Raw genomic sequence first — 19,561 nt, forward strand, 5'->3', positions numbered from 1 at the left:
TTGCTTATTATTTAACAACAGCTACTATTTCCATGTAGAAATATTATAGATACTCGAAATCAGTTTTATGGGAAAAAAGTATTTGGATGTATCAAATTTTTATATAATTGAGCTCATGGACCATATCTGTATCATAAAAATCAAATATATCTGCATGACATATGTTCTGAAGAAATCTACATCTCCATCTACAGTTTGAATCTCCAAAGAATATGAAGTTGCCTGCTTTTACTTTTTGAAGTAAAAAATGAATGTGGAAATAGTGTGAATGGTTTTGTTCTAGTCTGATGAAGCTGTTGCATTAAAAGGAGACCAAGTTTTTAATTAAAGTTGTTTCCTTTCCTTCTATCTTCATATTGTATGATGAGCCTTTTCCCCCAAGCTAAGAATGATCACTTATTCTCAGTCTCGAGTTCCTTAGCATGACTTACAATTTAAAGCCAGAACACTGGTACAATATTTCTGAACTATTCCTTACCTCTGAGATCTATTTTAATCCCAGTTATCATTTTTAAAAAACATACATATAATAACCAAGTGTATATAAAACATTGTCTAAAATCTTCTTTAAAAAAAGAACACGTTTGATTTTTAAGGTTTCTCATATACAAGAGTGCAAGTTTCCAATTATGGAAAACTATTAGAATTCAACAAGAATTTTTTTTACTCCCCAATACTATCTAGTGCTAGTACCAGAATCTTAACAGCAGTATTAGCAGTATTTGCTTGCTCAGATCAAGCATGTAAAAAAGTTTGCTGGACTGAATTACATCAACATTTGTCATATCATTATGGTCTACATTTTATATTTCTGGTTTGGGGAATAGATATTTAAAATCCCATATACATAAATACCTTGTGAGGAAACAATTTTCTGATTTTGTATCATTTATTGAGTATTGACAACAGAATATATGCTATAAAATCTAAGGAAATGGCAAAACAAGAATGTTCTGTTTGGGGTACCCGACTGGCTTAGTCAGTAGAGCATGTGATTTGATTTCTCAGGGTCATGAGTTCCAGCCCTACATTGGGGGTAAAGTTTACTTTAAAAAAAAGGGGGGAGGGCGCCTGGGTGGCATAGCGGTTAAGCGTCTGCCTTCGGCTCAGGGCGTGATCCCGGCATTATGGGATGGAGCCCCACATCAGGCTCCTGCACTATGAGCCTGTTTCTTCCTCTCCCACTCCCCCTGCTTGTGTTCCCTCTCTCGCTGGCTGTCTCTATCTCTGTCAAATAAATAAATAAAATCTTAAAAATAAATAAATAAATAAATAAATAAATAAATAAATAAATAAATAAATAAAAAGTTTTCAAGTTTTCCTAAATAAGATGCATACATAAAGTTTTTCATGATCCAATACCCTTGTGTCAAAGAGGAAACAGACTAAGTTAAAAAATAAAAAAAATAACAACTCTCTGCTACATCAGTGAGCTGCAGTGAAGGCTGTATTCAGAGCAAAATTTGCAGCCTTACACACTTATTACCAAAACAGAAAAAAGGAAAAAACAAAAACTAAAAAAATCCAAAAGAGGATTTTTATTTGTAAATCATACTGAGATTGCTTTTTCTATTGTTTCTAATTCATTAACTTTTCTTTTAATTTTCTGTTCTTTCACTATTATAACAAAAAAATTCCAATATGGTTTACAAATAAAAATCAGTGAAATAAATGGCTAGATTTAATCTTAATTAAAAAACAAAACAAAAAACAGAGTATTAGGTGCAAGAAGAGTGCTAGAGCCATCGAGGATCTGAAAAGACTGTAAAAGGGAATTCTGTATAACACCCTGCTCATAAAATTTTAACTAGATGAAGGACGCCTGGGTGGCTCAGTCGGTTAAGCATCCGCTTTCCGCTCAGGTCGTAATCCCAGGGTTCTCTTTTAGGCTCCTTGCTCAGTGGGGAGCCTGCTTTTCCCTCTGCCTGCCACTCACTCCCCCTGCTGGTGCACGCACGCGCACACTCTCTCTGACAAATAAAATCTTAAAAAATATATTTAGAAAAATTTTTTAACTAGATAAAAAGGATGACTGTCTAGGCAAATAGAAATTAATAAAATTAGTTCAGTTAAAGATAGGAGACCTAAAGAAATCAATAAGCATGAAAATACTTTAAACCTTTTCCAAAAATCCATCCAAAAAAGCATGTATTTAATGGGTAAATTCAATTTCTGACACTTACATGAATAAATCAGTCTTATGCTCTTTAATCTCTTCCAAAGCATTCAGAAAAAGCTTCCTCCTTATTTTTCTTTTGCTGATAGCCCAATCCTGACAGAGCCGAAAGGTCAGGGGAACAAGGGCAAGATCTAGCTGAAGAGCTCTGAGTAAGGTAAATCTCTCTCTTCCCACCCTCAAGAATCTTCTGTTGAATTGCTAGCAAATAAGCATTATTTAGTCACTAGCTATTAAGTTTTCCTGGAGAAGTAATTGCACTGAAAATCCCTAGGATTCTATAACCACCAAGGACCAGCAGCACTGTTCTCTCCTCTGCCACCATATTTGCTCACTGAACATAATTTTTTGTTTTTCAGATCTAGAGTCTAGGACCATCCTGAAAATGCAGTACAAATATAAAATAATATGTTTTTCTACTTTCTAGTCTTAAAGCATATCTAATTTGTCCTTTGATTTTTCTAACATTTTGATATAAAGATTTAACCTAAGAGAGAAGTCCAGGCCATTTGTCTTTCAGAGATTGCAATTTTCTTGGTTGTAGTATTGTTTCAACAGACATTCTGGGTTATCAAAATACCTGCTTCCCAACCACTTGTTACACAGAGTAACAGATGCCAGAAAAATGCTAGAGCCAAGGAGCTCTGGCACAGAACTCCTAAAACCCCTTGGAATTTCCTAAGTGGTTAAGAACAATAAAGGTGAAAGGAACACCTTCTGTTATTCATAGTAAGTCTCTTTTAACCACACCTGAGTTTAGGTTAATGTGGTGATTTTTGGAAAGCCCTAATTGTAGAGGGTTGGTCGCCAGATGACACCATGTGTGATTTAGTTGGTTGGGGACTTTCAGCCCCACCACACACTCCCACCTCGGGGAAGGGAAAAGAAGCCGGAGGTTAAGCTAATAACCAACAGTCAGTGATTTCACCAGTTACTTCTATGTAAAGAAGCCTCCATAAAAATCCTAACCGAAAGGGTTCAGAGACCTTTCAGGTTGGTGAACACAGGGAGGTGCTACGAGGGTGGCTTACCTGAAGTTCACGCCCTTTCCCACATATTTTGCCTTATGCATCTCTTCCACCTGGTGGTTCCTGAGTTGCACTCTTTTATAACAAACCACTAAATCTAGTAAGTGAACTGTTTTTCTGAATTCTGTTAGCCATTCTAGCAGATTATCAGACCTGAGGAAGGAGTTGCAAGAACTCCCAATTTATAACCCTGTTGGACAGAAGCTGTGGGTAACCTGAGAATCCACTATTTGCAACTGGCACCTGAGGCTGGGGGTGGGGGAGCAGTCTTGAAAAACTGAGCCCTTAATCTGTGACATCTAACACTAACTCCAGGTTAATAGTGTCAAAACTGAACTGAAGAACACCCAGCTGGTGTTGGAAAATTAGTTGGTATGGGAAAAACCCCACATGTCTGTTGACCAGAGTATTCTGTGGGTACTCTACAGAGGAAACAGAGTTTTCCTTTCGCTTGCGGGGTTTTTTTTTTTTTCCTTTCACCACTATACCCGAGTGCCTGGAACCACAGTTGTATGTTTCTCTACTAAAAAAAATATGTAGCTCATTCTCAGACTCTAAGGATAGAGTCTCGGACTCTATTGATAGTCTATCGATAGAGTCTAGGATAGTTTGTATTAGGATGTCTATTTATAAGATTAATTCATTGTATTAAAAAAATAAGCCATTTATTAAAGGAAAAAACCCAAGAAAAAAATTAAGTCAGCATCAACCCCTACTTGATAAAATAAAACCCTCCACGACACGGAAATAGAAGAATCCTTCTATTATATATCTAGAGCTAAAGCTCAAATAAACTGGCATCATGGCTTAATGGCAAACCCTAGAAACAGTCTTACTAAATTAAATTTATAACAACATTTGACCTGTTCTGAAAGTACTAACCAATGCAATTAAACACGAGAACCAAGTAAGATGGATAAATATTAGAAATGAGTTGGGTTAGAATCATTATTTATGCATAATAATTATTTATGCAGAAAAACCTAAGAGAATTAAATGAAAAACCATCAGAAACAAGACCTTTCTACAGAGCAATTACACAATATATCCAGAAATAGCTTTTTTTATATACCAAAAATAGCCAATAAAAATATACTTTAAAAACAAACCACTCAAAACGACACACACCTGCTAAAAAGGAATCAATGCTCCTTGGGTAAATGGCTAGAGCAAGGTAAGCACCAGATTAGGCTCCTACACCTCACACCAAAAAAAAAAAAAAAAAAAAAAAAAAAAAATAGTAGTACTCAAAAAATGATGGGAATATATCAAAAGTACACAGGAGCCATCTTGAAGATCTTGCTGGCCAAAAATAGAACAAATTTGAGCATCAAAATGAATGAGGACAGGGGTACCTGGGTGGCTCAGTTGGTTAAGGGTCTGATTTTGGCCTCAGGTCATGATCTCAGGGTCCTGGCATAGAGTCCTACATGGGGCTCCCCTGATCAGCACAGAGTCTGCTTCTCCCTCTCCCCCCTGCTTGTGTGTGCTCTCTCTCAAACAAAATCTTTTTAAAAAAATGAATAAGGATATTAATGGACTGTAACCTGTCAACTAAAAAAACTCTATAAATCATTCTGATAATAAACAAACTAGGACTAAGGGAAGGTTTTCTCTTACAGAATCTCAACTAATAAATGTAGAAGGAATTACAGAATTAGAAAAGTATTATTTTGCAACCAACACTGAAATAATCAATTCAGACAAGACTCACTGATAAACGAGCTAAAAGTACTTCCCACATACTACTACTTAATTTAAAAGAAAAAAATGCTAACTTTACACTGAAGAAGCCTAACAGGTATTACTTTACCTGAGTTAATATTGCCAATAATGGGGCAGACTAACATAGAGTGCCTCTTCGTGGCCTATACTAGGAAGAACACAATACCCCATATATAGCATTGCTGCCCTAAATTAATAATCTGAATCCAATCATGAGAAACACCTGATAAATCCTAAGGTACACTGTACGAGACATGTAGTCTGATTTTTCAAAAATACCAGCATCTGAAAGATAGTGCTGAAGAGCTGTTCAAACTAAAGGAAACTAAAAAGATAGAATAACTAAATGCAATGGATTAGATTCTGGATTTTCTTACAAGGAATTATGAGGACAAGTGGGAAAATACCGATTATGGACTGCTACATTAGTTCCTTAGGGCCGCTGTAAAAAAAAAAAAAAAAAAAAAAAAAAAAAAAAAAAAAAAAAAAGCTTAGAACAACAGAAATTTATGCTCTCAGACTGGAATTTCAAAATCAAGGGTGTTAGCAGGGCCATGTTCCCAACTCTGGACGGAATCCTTCCTTGCCTCCTCCCAGGCTTCTGATTGTTGTTGTTAATCCCTGAGGTTCCTTGGCTTGGGCTGGATCACTACAATCTCTGCCTCTGTTGTCACATGGCATTTTCCTCTTCTTATAAGGACACTGGTCATATTGGTTTAGGGCCCACCCTAATTTGGTATGAATTCATCTTAACTTGATTAAATCGACAACTACTGATTTCCGAAGAAGTTCACATTAACAGGTACTGGGAGTTAGGACAAAAAACTATCTTTTGGGAAAACACAAGTCAACCTACAACTGTATACCAGATAACTGTAAAATGGCATTGTTAAAATTTCTAAATTTAGTAATCATAACTGTGGTTGTGTAAGAGAACGTCCCTGTTTTTAGGAAATACAGGCTGAAGTACTTAAGGGTAATAAGATGTGATGTTTGCACTAATTTTCAAATGGTGGGAGGGTGTGGAAAGAATGGGAATACCCATATATATATACACAAAGCAGGAATAATAAAATCAAATGTACCAAAATGCTAACAATTGGTAAATCTGGGTGAGGGAGATCCAGAAGTTCTTTGTACTATTCTTGCAACTCTCCTATAACTTTGAGATTATTTCCAAGTAACAAGGTTTTTTCAAACCACACATGAAATAATACCTACAAGTAAGTTTAAGGAAAAATGTTTAAAGTCTATATTACCAAAATAAAACCCTGTGTAATATAAAGAACAAATGGAAACCTATAACTTTTTGGATGGTAAGAGACATTATTAAAAGATGTCCATTCTTCCTAAATAAACCTAAATAATTAACATTATCTAAATCAAAATCACAGCGAAGCTCATATGGATAAGTAAATGCATAAGAATAGCTGGGAAATTTTTGAAAAAGAAAAATGAGATTTGTCCTACTAGTAATCACAACCTCACAGTTCAGAGAATGGGCTCTGAAGTTAGAGAGCTGGTTATAGTCCTAGCTTGTACATGAATAAATGGAACTTCTCAGGGTGCCTGGGTAGCTCAGTCAGTTAAGCCTCTTGATCTCAGCTCAGGTCTTGAGCTCAGAGTCGTGAGTTCAAGCCCCGCGTTGGGCTCCACACTGGCTGTGGAGCCTACTTAAAAGAATACTAACTCAGTGCTCACTTTGGCAGCACATATACTAAAACTGGAAAGATACAAAGATTAGCATAGCCTGCAGACAGGGATGAAATGCAAATTTGTGCAGCATTCCATATTTTTTTTTAAAAAGAAAGAAAATCCTTTCATGAAATAAAATGGCTAAATGTTAGAATAAAAGACAAACACTTAACTCAGAGCTTTGTAAGAAATGAATTAAGTTAAAATATATTAAAGTTATTTTTTGCCGTGACTGGCACACAGGCAATACTCAACACTAACTGCTCTTCTCGTTGTTATCATGGTCCTAATCATTAGACTTTGTGGTATTGGCACAGGAATAAACAATATATGGAAAAGAATGAAAGCCCAGAAACAAGCTTAAGAGTAAACAAACCTCATTTAAGATATAAGATATCGTTTAATCAAAAAAATTTTTTTTTGGAAACGTCTACCTGTCTCCGTTGGTTTCTCTATTACCAAGGCCCCGGGAATAACAGAAATGTCTTTTGGAGCCTTCAGACAGAATTCTTCTGGACTTAGAAGCTTGAACTCACCTGAAACTAGACGCCCTCTTATCTACTTTCTTACTCTCTTCTAGCTTTTCTAACTTAAAGAGCATGTTACAGAAGTCAAGAGATGAAAAGAAGACTTGCTAGGCATTTCCTGTTACTTATTATGTCACCTTCCTTAAGTTGTGGATCTGTGGCTTCCTTCTTCCAGCTTTGAATTCATCTTTAAGAATCATCTACATTGTCATTAGGTTTTTTTCTTCTAAGCATCAATCATTCTAAAAATCCTATTCATCTTCTGACAATATCCTAAGAGGTTCTTGACCCTCTCTTCCACTTGACCTTTATTATGAGTTCCTCCTGATTTAAGTTCTATTGATTTAAAAAAAAAAAATCAAAAACAAAATCTAAGCCCCAGCAGGAGTGGCTAAGGTGGTAAAAAGTAATGAGATAAGAACGGGAGTGGGATAGGGCTTTAGCTCCATCATAATTCCCACCTGCTACCATCCCCACCAAATTCTTTGATATGGCTAATTCCTATCTTTTCTCAATCACTAAAAGGACTACATAAATGCAGATACAATCCACAATTCTCTGACCCCTTCCCACATCAGAGTGCTTCCTACGCTCTTCATATATAAAGTCTGGGGCATTTTTAGACTTTTCATTCCTTTAGGTGGTATACTGCCCATCAGAATCTGAAATCGCAGACTTTCACTGGTTTTCAAATATGTTTCTTAAAGTCTAGAGCATACATCTACTTGAAGTCCAAAATTACTTTTCCTCTTACTTTTAATATAAACAGGACAACATGCCCCTATCTCCAAAAGTTCTTTCTATAATTTGCATATCACTTTTTTCTATTGGTCCTAATTAAGTTCAAAACAGCAAATATCTTTATAGCTTCCCTTACCACCTAAAACATGAAATTATATTTTTCCAGATGCTCTGCTTCTAAAAAGCAAACTTGCAGAAGGTGCTAGGATGTTTGACTTTTTCCATCATAATTAGTTTGCTTCAGTACTAATATGTTGTCTTAAATTAAGAAGATACCATCTTGGGGCACCTGGCTGGCTGGCTCAGTCAGTAGAGCATGCAACTCTTGATCTCGGGGTCATGGGTGCATTCAGCACAGGGCTTACTTTAAAAACAACAACAACAAAAGATATCATCTTTGTTCACAACTTTCAAACAGTCTAATCATGTTTCTACAACCAGTGTATTTCCATACAGATATCTAACTTTTTTAACTAATACGTTACTTTCTCTCCCCTTCTGGGGGAAAGACAACTACTATTCCACCAAAAATTCATTCTCCCCTTCTAAGGTTGTCAGTGTAAGGTAGCCCTACCACAGACTATTGTTCTTAGTCTACTTACAACCAGATATATGCATATAACTCATTTACATCAACATAATGTAAGGGGAAGTGATGTGCGCCAGAGTTTTTAAGAAGCACAGCTGCTAGAGATATAATAAGATATAAAGAAAAGAAATCCCGGGGCGCCTGGGTGGCTCAGTCGTTAAGCGTCTGCCTTCGGCTCAGGGCGTGACCCGGCATTATGGGATCGAGCCCCACATCAGGCTCCTCTGCTGGGAGCCTGCTTCTTCCTCTCCCACTCCCCCTGCTTGTGTTCCCTCTCTCTCTGGCTGTCTCTCTCTCTCAAATAAACAAATAAAATCTTAAAAAAAAGAAAGAAAGAAAGAAAGAAACCCCCTTATTCCACATACTTTTTTTTACTGGTCTTTAACACAAGTCACTGCCAAATCAAACCTCAGTTTCTCCATCAGACTCAAGTACAATGTTTATCTGAATTCACCATGAGCACTGATGCCACTAGTTTAGCCCTAGGCCTGCCACTCCGAAGAGCCTGGAGTAAAAAGCAGCTATGGTTACAGCAGGAGCTTCTAATGAAGAACTAGCTATTTGTTGACATTTCTTTCTCCCATGCCCATGAGAAGCAAACACTGCTAGCAGACTGTTACACTGTCATACATTTTAGAGCATTTAATAAGTACCTACATTGTGCTACTGTTCCAGATGCTTGAGATAACTTCTGTAACCAAAACAAAGATCCCTCCCTACCTTCATGGAGCTTACATTCTAGCAGCAGCCACTCCCACCATTTACAGTTGGCAAAACCGTTTAGAGTTAGTTTTAAACCTATCTGCCAACACTTATGTAGACTTAATAAACATGGGCAATAATGGAACTGTTGGAGTGATGTATGAAGGAGTTATATTCAATGTGGGATAATAATGCTACAAAACCAACCTAGCATTCTCCATTAGAAAACAATGCTCCAGCTTATTAAAGAGGACAAAGGGTACATTCTTAGATACAACTGAAGAAATAAAAGGAAGCCAAAGAAGAAAAGGCTTCTAAGGTGGTTAAGGAAATCTTTGTCAACAGAATTTGACACAGTGGTAAATGAGTAGGAAACAAAATTTCCATTTGGAACTTTAGATGAGACTTTTCATCCAGAGAGTAAGGAATTCATATAACAATAAGATTCATAGGAACAAGCCAGTATGTAAGAAGAATCCTACAGTTTCCTCCAGAAGGAAGGAAAGCTTTGAATGGCTGATGAGTCTGTACCAAGGTGTAGGAAACTGCCATCTTACTGACAAGGCAAATTTAAAAGTATGCTCTCTTTCTGCAGCATATCCAAAATGTGATGTAGGACCATTCAGACAATGCAGACCTTCCATCTATTTCTACCAACTCATCTAGGAAAAAATGATTTAATTAGCAGAAATAAAGGCAATGTTGCACAATAGAAGTTTGAGCCAGCTTCTGACTCAGAAGACTCATATTTGAGCATAAACTCAATGCAGGGGAGGTGGGGTGACAGGAAAAGAGAAAAAGAAGCTGATTATATACACATAGACTCCGTATACCCTTTACAATCCCAAACTTAAAAACGGACAGCATTTGCTACAGTTTAGTTAGTGAAATACCCATCTTTTGCCTGCTTTGTTCTTTTGATGAATTAAATTTAGATTAAAAAAAAGAAACTTGATTGGAAAAACATCCAAACACTGTCTCTTTGTTAATCTGGGCTGAGCATCTTGTTATAAAAAGACAAAAGAACGTTTTGGAATTAGTATATATCAATTTTCCATTACAAAGCCAAACCTATAAAAGGAAAGTATTTGCTAGAATTTAATGTAATAACCCATCTTTTTCAGTTCATATAATATCTGACCTTGATTCCCATTATGAAATATGTACTCCAAAGCCACTTCAATTAAAAAGTATAAATGGCTGAAAATTCTCAGCTCCAATAAAAATGTACAGTTTAAAAGAGAAGGAAAAAGATAAGAAATCCTCCCTTCCATCACTGCTCTTTATCCCTAAGGAAGTTGACTTATAGCAAACAGGCTTATTGTCAGTTAGATAAATTCAGCTCTACTAGTCATCACTAGTCAAGTGACCTTAGCAAATTACATATACTTTCTAATCCTCAGTTTCTTCACATGCAACAAACATCTATCTCAGCCACAATTTTTTTATTTTGAAAAGGCATTTCAAATACTTAAGTGCGATAATGCATATGAATACACGTGTAGCATAGCACCTGCCATAACACAGGTTCTCCTCCTTCATACCCAATGCCTTTGATAGTAAATGGGTGGGAAACAAAAAAAAAAAAAAGGCACAAAGGAGGAAATTATAAACTTCCACATTACACTCATTCCTCAATTTCCCAAGCCCTTTTCTACTTCCCTCATTTTTGTTTCTCATTTCCAATCTTTTGAAGCTTTCCCATTCCTCACACCATCCTATAGAGTAGGAAATAGGCTTCGAGTGCCTGGAATAAGCAGGTGGGAGAAACTAGGGACTCTCCTGTATTTAAATTCAGCTTAATGGCAAAGCCTCATTGGGAGGGTCCTGGAATTCTAATATGAAACTCATAACAGTGATTTTTAAATGACGAAGAGCTGGGAAGGTGAGGAGACAGGGTAGCTAGTAAGGCAATGGGGTCATCATCAGAGCATTTAGTAGACCAAATATTTCATATGTTCAAAGAGCTCAGATTTAAAAAAACAAAAACCTGAAAATCAATCAGAACACATTTACCAATGAAACACTATTATAACTGTTTGTTTTTATAAACTCTAATGATCTGACTAGAAATCTAACCAAAAAGGCTAACATTCCAAAAAAGACTTTTTCTGGGAAAAGATTTTGATTTTGAAAGACCCAACTGACAAACTTTGGGAACACAATTTACTTATAATTTTAGTGGCTTTTCGCTTTTGTTTTTGTTTTTTTACAAGATCTTCTGTGCAAACCTTAAAAAGCTAACATTTTCTAATGTTTATGCTTATTTTGTTCTAACTAGTAACTAAATGTGTTAAAGAAAAAAATCCAGAACAATTACTCTGCGTTTTTATCAATTAAAAAAGATTAAATGTTTTAATGTTAGTGGCTATTTTCCTGATATAATGTGGCAAAGCTATCATCCAAATAGTCATGATTATCTGTTAACTGACATCACATCTATTTGCTTCAATGAATAAAGCCCTTATCTCTTTAATTTTACTGCAAAATAAACCTGAAATGTTCTGTAAAGGCCTTATTTTCAAATGTGCCTTCTTATAGTAAAACTTCTATATAAGTTTTATGGAACCTGCATATGTGTCACACATCTGTAATGAACTGTCTAGAAAATCAAATCAAGTCTTGCTGCCTAGAGAATTGCATCAGTTTGCTTGAGGCTACAAATATCTAGTGCAAAGGGATTCATTAAAGTTTCAGAGGTATCACACACTAATCCCATCAAAAACCAGAGAAGTGCTGTACTAGATTATCACATTAAAAAGATCTACCAATCTACAAAATTTATAAGTCTCCTAATCATAGCCAGTTCCACCCAACTGTGAATTCCTAAAAGGCAGCAGTCATGCTGCAAACATTTTTATAACATCAAAACTAGCACAGTATTTGTTACACCATGGGTTTACTATCCACTTAATGAAATAACACTACATTTGCTGGAGAAAGTCCAGTGCCAAGTCTATGGGTCAGTTTTTTTACTACAACCTTTACTTACCTATTATCTATTTCAAATTCTAGAGTCTGAAACATTTTCTTAAAATGTTATCAATATAAAAACTTCAACTGTAACAGAACCACACATTTATATAAGGCTGAAAGGATATCAGAAACCATCAGGCCCAACTACCTCCTGTTTCAAATGGTGAAACTGAGGCATAGGGTATTTACTGAACTGACCAAGGCCACATAGCTCTTCACTGGCCAAAGTGGCATTAAAATCCAGATGGCCTTCTATCTTTTAGTCCTTTCCTTATTATACCATATTGCCTTCTCTGCTCCTTTTCAAATGTCTGACAACTATTATTCTAAAAATGCTCTTATCTGTAAAATACTAATTGCGTGAGAACAAATGTAAGAAATAAACTTGCCATGCAAATAAAGAATCATGGAATGTTGCATCAAAAACTGGGGATGTACTGTATGGTGACTAATATAACAAAATAAAAATTATGAAAATAGAAAAAAAAGAAATAAACTTGCCAAAGAACAATTATAAGTATTAATTATGCAGCAAAAGCCACCAACTTTCTCCACTCTACTCCCATTTCTACTTAATGCTAACAAACTGTAAGTTACATTAAAAAATTAGAGACGTAACTAGACATCATAATTAGTTTAAGAAAATCTAGAGTTTACATACTGCTAGGAACATAGGCTGAAACCAGGCAATCTTTAAGTTTCAGCAGTCAGTCCTTTCCTCCCAGTACTTCCTGTCTTCACCCACACCCCGAGTAACAGCAGACATATCCTATAAAACACACATTCTTTTACACGAATTATATCAAGAAAATCAGGACTTCTTTCTCTTTTGGTCCTTGGAAGATATGAACGTAAGCCATGGTTATAATATTGATTGTCACTAGTAACATGATAGGCTGACAAGTGTATTTTAGAAAAATCTAGGTTTTCTTTCCTTTTTTTTTTTTTTTTCTCTTTGGTGGATAGCTTGAGCTTTCTATATCCATTAAAACACTAAAAAACATTTATTTAAAATAAATCGTATTAAAGACTAGTTTAACTTCACTACAAAGAATTTCCAGTTTATTAGAAATATCAAAATGACCTTTAAATTCACATTTCCAAGTGTTTACCAACTGTTTTATAAAATCATTTTCTAAAACAAAACTTTGAGGGTAAAAATCTAGAGAATTTGTTTTAACAATAGCTTACCAAAAAACCCACTAAGTTTTACAAAATTTTAGTAGAGGCAGATCTTTAAAATATGTGTAGCAAAAGTCTGTATATTATAGTCATAAAATACACAGAACCACATCTCTGTATACAACTCAAAATTTATTAAGCATTTATTCTACTGGAGACTGTTCTCAAAGATTCATATAAAACAGTTCCTTGCCACATGTATCACAGTAATGGAAAGAAATAATTATAATGTAAGATGCTTTCATATCAGAGGAGTTTTGTGGGAGCACAAAGATGGGAGCCAATATACCAGTGTTCTGTTAAGTATGGGCCACAATGACAATGTGTACTTGCTAATGTTCAGGAGTACGGTCTTCAGTACCTCTTCCTTCCTTCTGCTTATACAAGTTGGAGGGCTGATTCTTCCAATGCTTCGTATTACCCATCCCAAATTAGCCAACCCCAAACCAAGTTTCAAAGCCAGAATCAGCAAAAGGAATTGTCTCTGTAGATTTTCTGACAGTCATGGTAGGAGAGAGGACAAGATGCTGCTCTTTGCTTAGCATGTTTATAAAATGAGTAACATTTCAGAAGCAGCAAAATTTGCCTATGGCATCTTCCAGCCTGGGGCTTGCCACATATAGCTGATAATGTATCTGCGTTTGTTGATGTCCATCTTTTCATACCCCAGGAATAAAGAACAACAGAAAAGAATCTAGGGTTCCTACTTGCAAAATTCAGGCAGACACAGGGGAAATACCATGTGCAAGTAGTTCTAGAAATAATCCCTCTTGAGAATCTTCCACTTCCTGGGAAAAAAGTAGGGTGTCCAAAGAACTTGCATATAAACTCTCCACAAACAGTAAGAGCAGCAGCACTTCTAAGTGACACAGTTTAAAGCAGCATGGAGTCTATGGTATAAACTTCAGGGAGCCTACAGCCACATATATACACTCAAGCAAGGGAAACTGAAGGGCGCTATCCTGGGCACTGATGCTTGTAATTCAGTCCATCAGTATTATCCTGTACTTTGAAATTACAGGATTCTCTCTCTTTCCTGGAGTGAGCTTCAAGATTTTAAAGAGTAACATCAGGTAAACTCAATCCAGACCCGGATATGTTGCCATCAAGTCTGCTCGTTCCAAGACAACAGTAGTGCTGCTGCAGCCAACAATTCCTTGGCACAGAGACATGTTAAAATGATATTGGCAGCGGCACTGGCTCTTCTCTTTCACCCTCTGCTGTTACTATAGCTCCTTTTGCTAAATCTGCCTCTGAGTTTAGACAGGAGCTGGATGGTTCATAATCACCCAGCAGCTGCAGCTGAGCAATACTCAGCCTAATTGTGGCACTGGAGCAGCTGAGAGGAAGAAAAGCAATAATACATACCCTACCACAGCCACACACAAACTGCTGTACACACTACCAATAAGATACCAAGATACTTTAATAGGAACAGATTATTACCTGTAAAGAAAAGCAGTTGTACTTCTCTGGAAGAACTCTGGATTTGTATTATAGACCTGTTTAAATGTGAACTGAAGGTGACCTAAGCCATGTAGAGCTCTGAACAATGGAAGATCTTAACTAAAACTTCCTGTAAATACTCACATAACAAAGCCAGTGCCACAAACATCACCTTTATAACATGACTGAAAGTTCCTGTGATATAAGAATCTGGCACAGACGTGATTTCTTCTTTAACTCTACATTACGACAATGCAAAGCAACAAAATCGACAACTAAAACAGCAAGCTATTACATAAAGCAAGTAGCATAATACAATGATTCTCAGCATTTTTGAAACTCCAACACCATACTGTCATTTGCTTTCTTGAAACAAAACATACTCTTCTGTTAGGTGCCATATGGCACATCTTCATAAAGCTTAAGTAAACGAAAACTTATTATGCTGAGAATTTCATGACATCCTTAAGAATATCAAAACTAAGGCCAAAATTACTGATCCAAAGAATTACTGTTACAGAAAACAGAAAATGGGGGGCGCATGGGTGATTTAGTCAGTTAAGCGTCTGCCTTTGGCTAGGGTCATGATCTCAGGATCCTGGGATCCAACCCTGCCTCAGACTCCCCCTCAGTGGGGAGTCTGCTTCTCCTTCTCCCTTTGGCCCTCCCCCCCCAGTGTGTGTGTGTGTGTGTGTGTGTGTGTGTGTGTGTGTGTGTGTGTGTGTGTGTGTACACGCATGCTCTCTCTCTAGTAAAATCCTTAAAAAAAGAAAAAATGGTTAAAAGACTTATCACCCTGATGTGACAGATGTCATTTACATGATTTTATGAAAAAAAAACTGTATTTTATATTTGATGACAGAATAGTATCCATTAGTTTAATAAACATTTTGACTACCTAAGCTCTGCTGTCTGGGAATTTACAATATATAAGCTAAGAGGATTTAGAGTTAGTAAAATCTGGTGTTCTCCCTCAAAATATTAACATAATTAACATGTTATTTACATGTCAAAGTAGTGACAAACAATAGCTGGAATATGACAATTAAGATTTAGTAAGTCTAATCCTGTTTGCAAAGGACAGCCCAGGCAGTGTTCTAAAGGCAGTCACTAAATGTTAAGTTTTTTGGTTTTTTTTTAAAGATTTTATTTATTTGACAGAAACAGCCAGCGAGAGAGAGAATACAAGCAGGGGGAGTGGGAGAGGAAGAAGCAGGCTCCCAGCAGAGGAGCCTGATGTGGGGCTCGATTCCAAAACGCCGGGATCACGCCCTGAGCCAAAGGCAGACGCTCAACGACTGCACCACCCAGGCGCCCCTAAATGTTAAGTTCTTTACACAAACACCTTATATAGTATATTACACATAGTCGCCTTAAAAAATAAGTCCTATGTGAACTAAAACAGATACAGAAAGGCACACAGAACAAATGTATGGCTTTGTGAATACACTAAGACCACCCCTGCAACCACCACCGGGTTAAAACTTTGTCACCACTGCAGAAGCTGGGTCCCAATCATAACTTCTTCCCACCTCCCGTTATCTTTACTTTTATAGAAATCATTTCCTTGCAGGTTTTTTTTTAAATAGTTTTATTGCCCAAGTCTGCATTCCCAGACAGCAGAGCTTAGTATTACTTTTAAATTTTTTGATATTAGGCATTTTTTTAAATTGAAGTATAAATGACATCCAATACCCTGCCAGTTTCAACTGTACCTCATAGTGACTTGATATTTTTATACATCATGAAACAAACCCCTCAATAAGTCTGGTTACCATTTGTCACCATACAAAGTTATTATAATATTACTGACCATATCCCTATGCTGTACCTTACATTCCCATGACTTATTTTGTAACTGGATTTGTACCTCTTTTTAATATAATGCTAATAGGAACTAATAAATGATGCCTACATTGAACACTAGATCGAGAGTTACGTATGTTTGTAAAGAAAAATTACTCACGTTAACAAATTATTTACTGCCTAAAAAGATGCAAATTTGAACTTTGCATTAATAAATCTTATACCATGGGCTGGTAATAATAGTTCACTTATACTGTGTTGTTGCTATTAGCTTATAACATTTATTCTCTTAACATTACATATCAGGAAGAAGATTTATTTGTATGGACATTGATTTTTCAGCTTGAGATTTTCCTGAATTAAAAAAAACTTAAGCCATGTATTAAGAATTAACTTAAGAACTAAACAAAAACTTAAGAATTAAACAAAAACTTAAGAATTAAACAAAACTTAAGCCATGTGTTAACATACTTCAGCCATAAGACAAATTCCACCTATCCCAGGAAGACAGGTCAAAGCCGTAATTTCACTTTCGGTTGAATAGAAAAGAGTCAATTTTGTGGTTTATGAAGTCAGCAAAAACATACTGCAAAATTAAAAGTTATTATAACATTATGGTGGTTACAGCAGAGTACGTATTTTAAGAGCTTTTTTATCTTTTATTCTGAAAACACGGATATGAACTGTCTTGTATTTAGATTCAAATCAAAAGCAACTGTTTCCTTTTTCAAATTTAAGACCCTGTGATTGTCAACGAGCATTCAAAATCTCCACGGAAGTTTAGGTAATGTCCAAAATTTAAAATTTTTAAACTTCCTTTCTTAAATGTCAACTATGACAGGTGCCTCACATATTAGTAAAAGAAAACATATGTATGGCTTAGTGAAATATGACTTTCTTACAGAATATATGAAAATCACGTATGATGCACACAAGATCCTCTTTCTTCTACAAGACACTCCTTCATAACCTGCCCATTCAAAAAGTTTTCTGTCCACTGTATGCCATTGCCCCAGTTAAGATACTAGATTTACCAGGTGCTGTCTTAAGTGCATAGTTACATGTACACATTTAGTAATGTTTTCCTTAGTGTGTAACTTAACTTTAGAAATTTAACAAGATGGTTTAAATGTGTACAGAATTATCGCGATACTTCTGTCACTGCAATCCTACAGTTACAAGGACACAAATACACTACAATCATATGCAGGTATATGTGAAAGCATGTATGTGAAAGCACACCATGAAACACATATACATAATGGCATGAACATAAAGTTGCGATTCCATTAGAGACTTCTCATTTCTTTAATAATTTATAAATTGTTAGAACGTATACTACTCCATGCCTGTTTCAATTAATTACACAGAAAATAATTCAACCAAATCCGAACTATGTTGTGTCCCACTCACTACAAAACAAAAATTAAAGCCGTCCTTGCATTGGACTTATTGTCCACTCACCACAAAACAAAAATTCAAGTAATCCCTACATCGGACTTGGTTTTCGAAAAGCTTCTTAAAACGACGCTGCCCCATGCCCAATAAAGCAAAAGCTGGAAGCAATTATTAAGAAGAAAAACACACTTTAAGACAAAATTTTCTGTAACATGTGGACAGAGAACCGAACCAAATGGGAGGCGGAGTGGCATAATACTGTAAAAGTGGATGCTGAAAGGCATACTTCCCAACCCCCAACCCAAAACAAAGGAAAACTTTAACATGTTGCGGTTTTCAATCAAACCAAGTAAAGCGAGAGGCTCACCCACTCGCCCCCACACACACCCACGTCCGCTCCCCCAGCACAGTTGCCAGCCGGCGTCAGCTAACACGGAGACCCTCGGCTCCGGGACAGAAAGGGGCCGCAGCTCTCGGCCCTCAGTGTGGCCGAGCGAGCCAAAATTAACCTTGCCCCCAGGCACCGAAGGGAGGTAGCCTACCGCTCCAAGGACCTTAAGTCGGACTTGGGCGGGACCGGGAAGGACTGGACGGGGCGGGGACCGAGTCAGGGGGCAAGCAGGTAGCGCCGGGAAGGAGACACGCCCGCTGGGCGAGCCGGGACGGGGGAGGGGAGAAGTTTCTCCCCAACTTCCCGACTCCAAACCTGCGGGGGCGGGGAGCGCCGGCGCCTTTGGGCGCGGGCGGGTGCCGGGGCCTAGCACTGCCCGGGCCGGGGTCGGCCGCCTCCGCCCGCGGGGCCCCGCCGGGTCCTTACCTGCCCTCCAGCCGCGCTCTCATGAGTCGCCGCTACCGCGGCTCGGGGTAGCGAGGAGAGGGCGGCGGGCGGAGGCGAGGCCCGCGGGGCCCTCTCCCTCCTCCACCTCCTCGTCCCGAGCGCCCGGCTGCAGCGACGACGGCACAGCCGCCCCGCACTCGTTACTTCAAGAGGAGGGAATTCCCGGGCTCCCCCACCCCTCGGCCTCACTCTCCACCTCCACTCCGCGCGGCGCCCGCCCTCACTCCCGGCTCCGCCCCTCCTCGGCGGGGGCGGGGCGGGGGCGAGGGCGGGGGCGAGGGCGAGGGCGAGGGCGGGGGCTGCGGCTACCTGCGCGCGCGGCCGGCTTGCTCACCGGAACTCGCGCGGCGCCCGCCCGGGCTCGAGCGCCCCCCGCCTTCCGGCGCCGGCGCGCTTCGCGGGCTGCGGGCCGTCCCCCCGCCGTCCCCGTCGGCTTGTAGTCCGAGTCACTTATCCGGACCCAACATGGCGGCGGGGTCCGGGGCGGATTCCCGAGGCGGCGCTGGCTGAGGGGGCGTGAGGAGGAGGCGCTTCTTGCACGCGGAGAGCGGACCCACAGCGCCCCCTCCCCTTCCGCGGACCCTACGGCCGCGGACTCGACTGCCCCTGGAGATGGAGTGAGGGGTGCAGCTTCCGCCCCCTCTGCCTTTCTCAGTTCCCTTCGCCCCGTTCTGTAGTGCCGACGGCTTTGGGCTTTGTTTGTTTTTGTGGGGGAGGACAGGATTGAGTTAT

At 38.4% G+C, this 19,561-nt stretch overlaps 1 protein-coding gene and 1 non-coding gene across 5 annotated transcripts in view; one reads left to right on the top strand and one right to left on the bottom strand.

Annotated features, from left to right (window-relative positions):
• YES1 (YES proto-oncogene 1, Src family tyrosine kinase) overlaps nucleotides 1–19,282 on the bottom strand; it is a 72,680-nt gene extending 53,398 nt beyond the window's left edge. For 2 of the 4 annotated variants that reach the window (XM_087869942.1, XM_087869941.1), the window contains exon 1: nucleotides 18,809–19,086. The gene's annotated coding sequence lies outside the window, so the exon portion shown is untranslated. Of the gene's footprint in view, nucleotides 1–18,808; nucleotides 19,087–19,163 lie in introns of those variants that run through there. The other 2 variants (XM_045781795.2, XM_045781793.2) reach the window with 2 other exon arrangements.
• Nucleotides 6,623–6,726, top strand: LOC123782104 (U6 spliceosomal RNA). Its single transcript, XR_006776912.1, has one exon. It is a non-coding gene; the product is annotated as a U6 spliceosomal RNA (small nuclear RNA).
• Nucleotides 19,283–19,561: the final 279 nt, after the last annotated feature.

Source organism: Ursus americanus, chromosome 19, assembly GCF_024610735.1.
Source record: "Ursus americanus isolate L20-20 chromosome 19, mUrsAme1.1.p, whole genome shotgun sequence".
In the NCBI taxonomy this organism is placed as follows: domain Eukaryota; kingdom Metazoa; phylum Chordata; class Mammalia; order Carnivora; family Ursidae; genus Ursus; species Ursus americanus.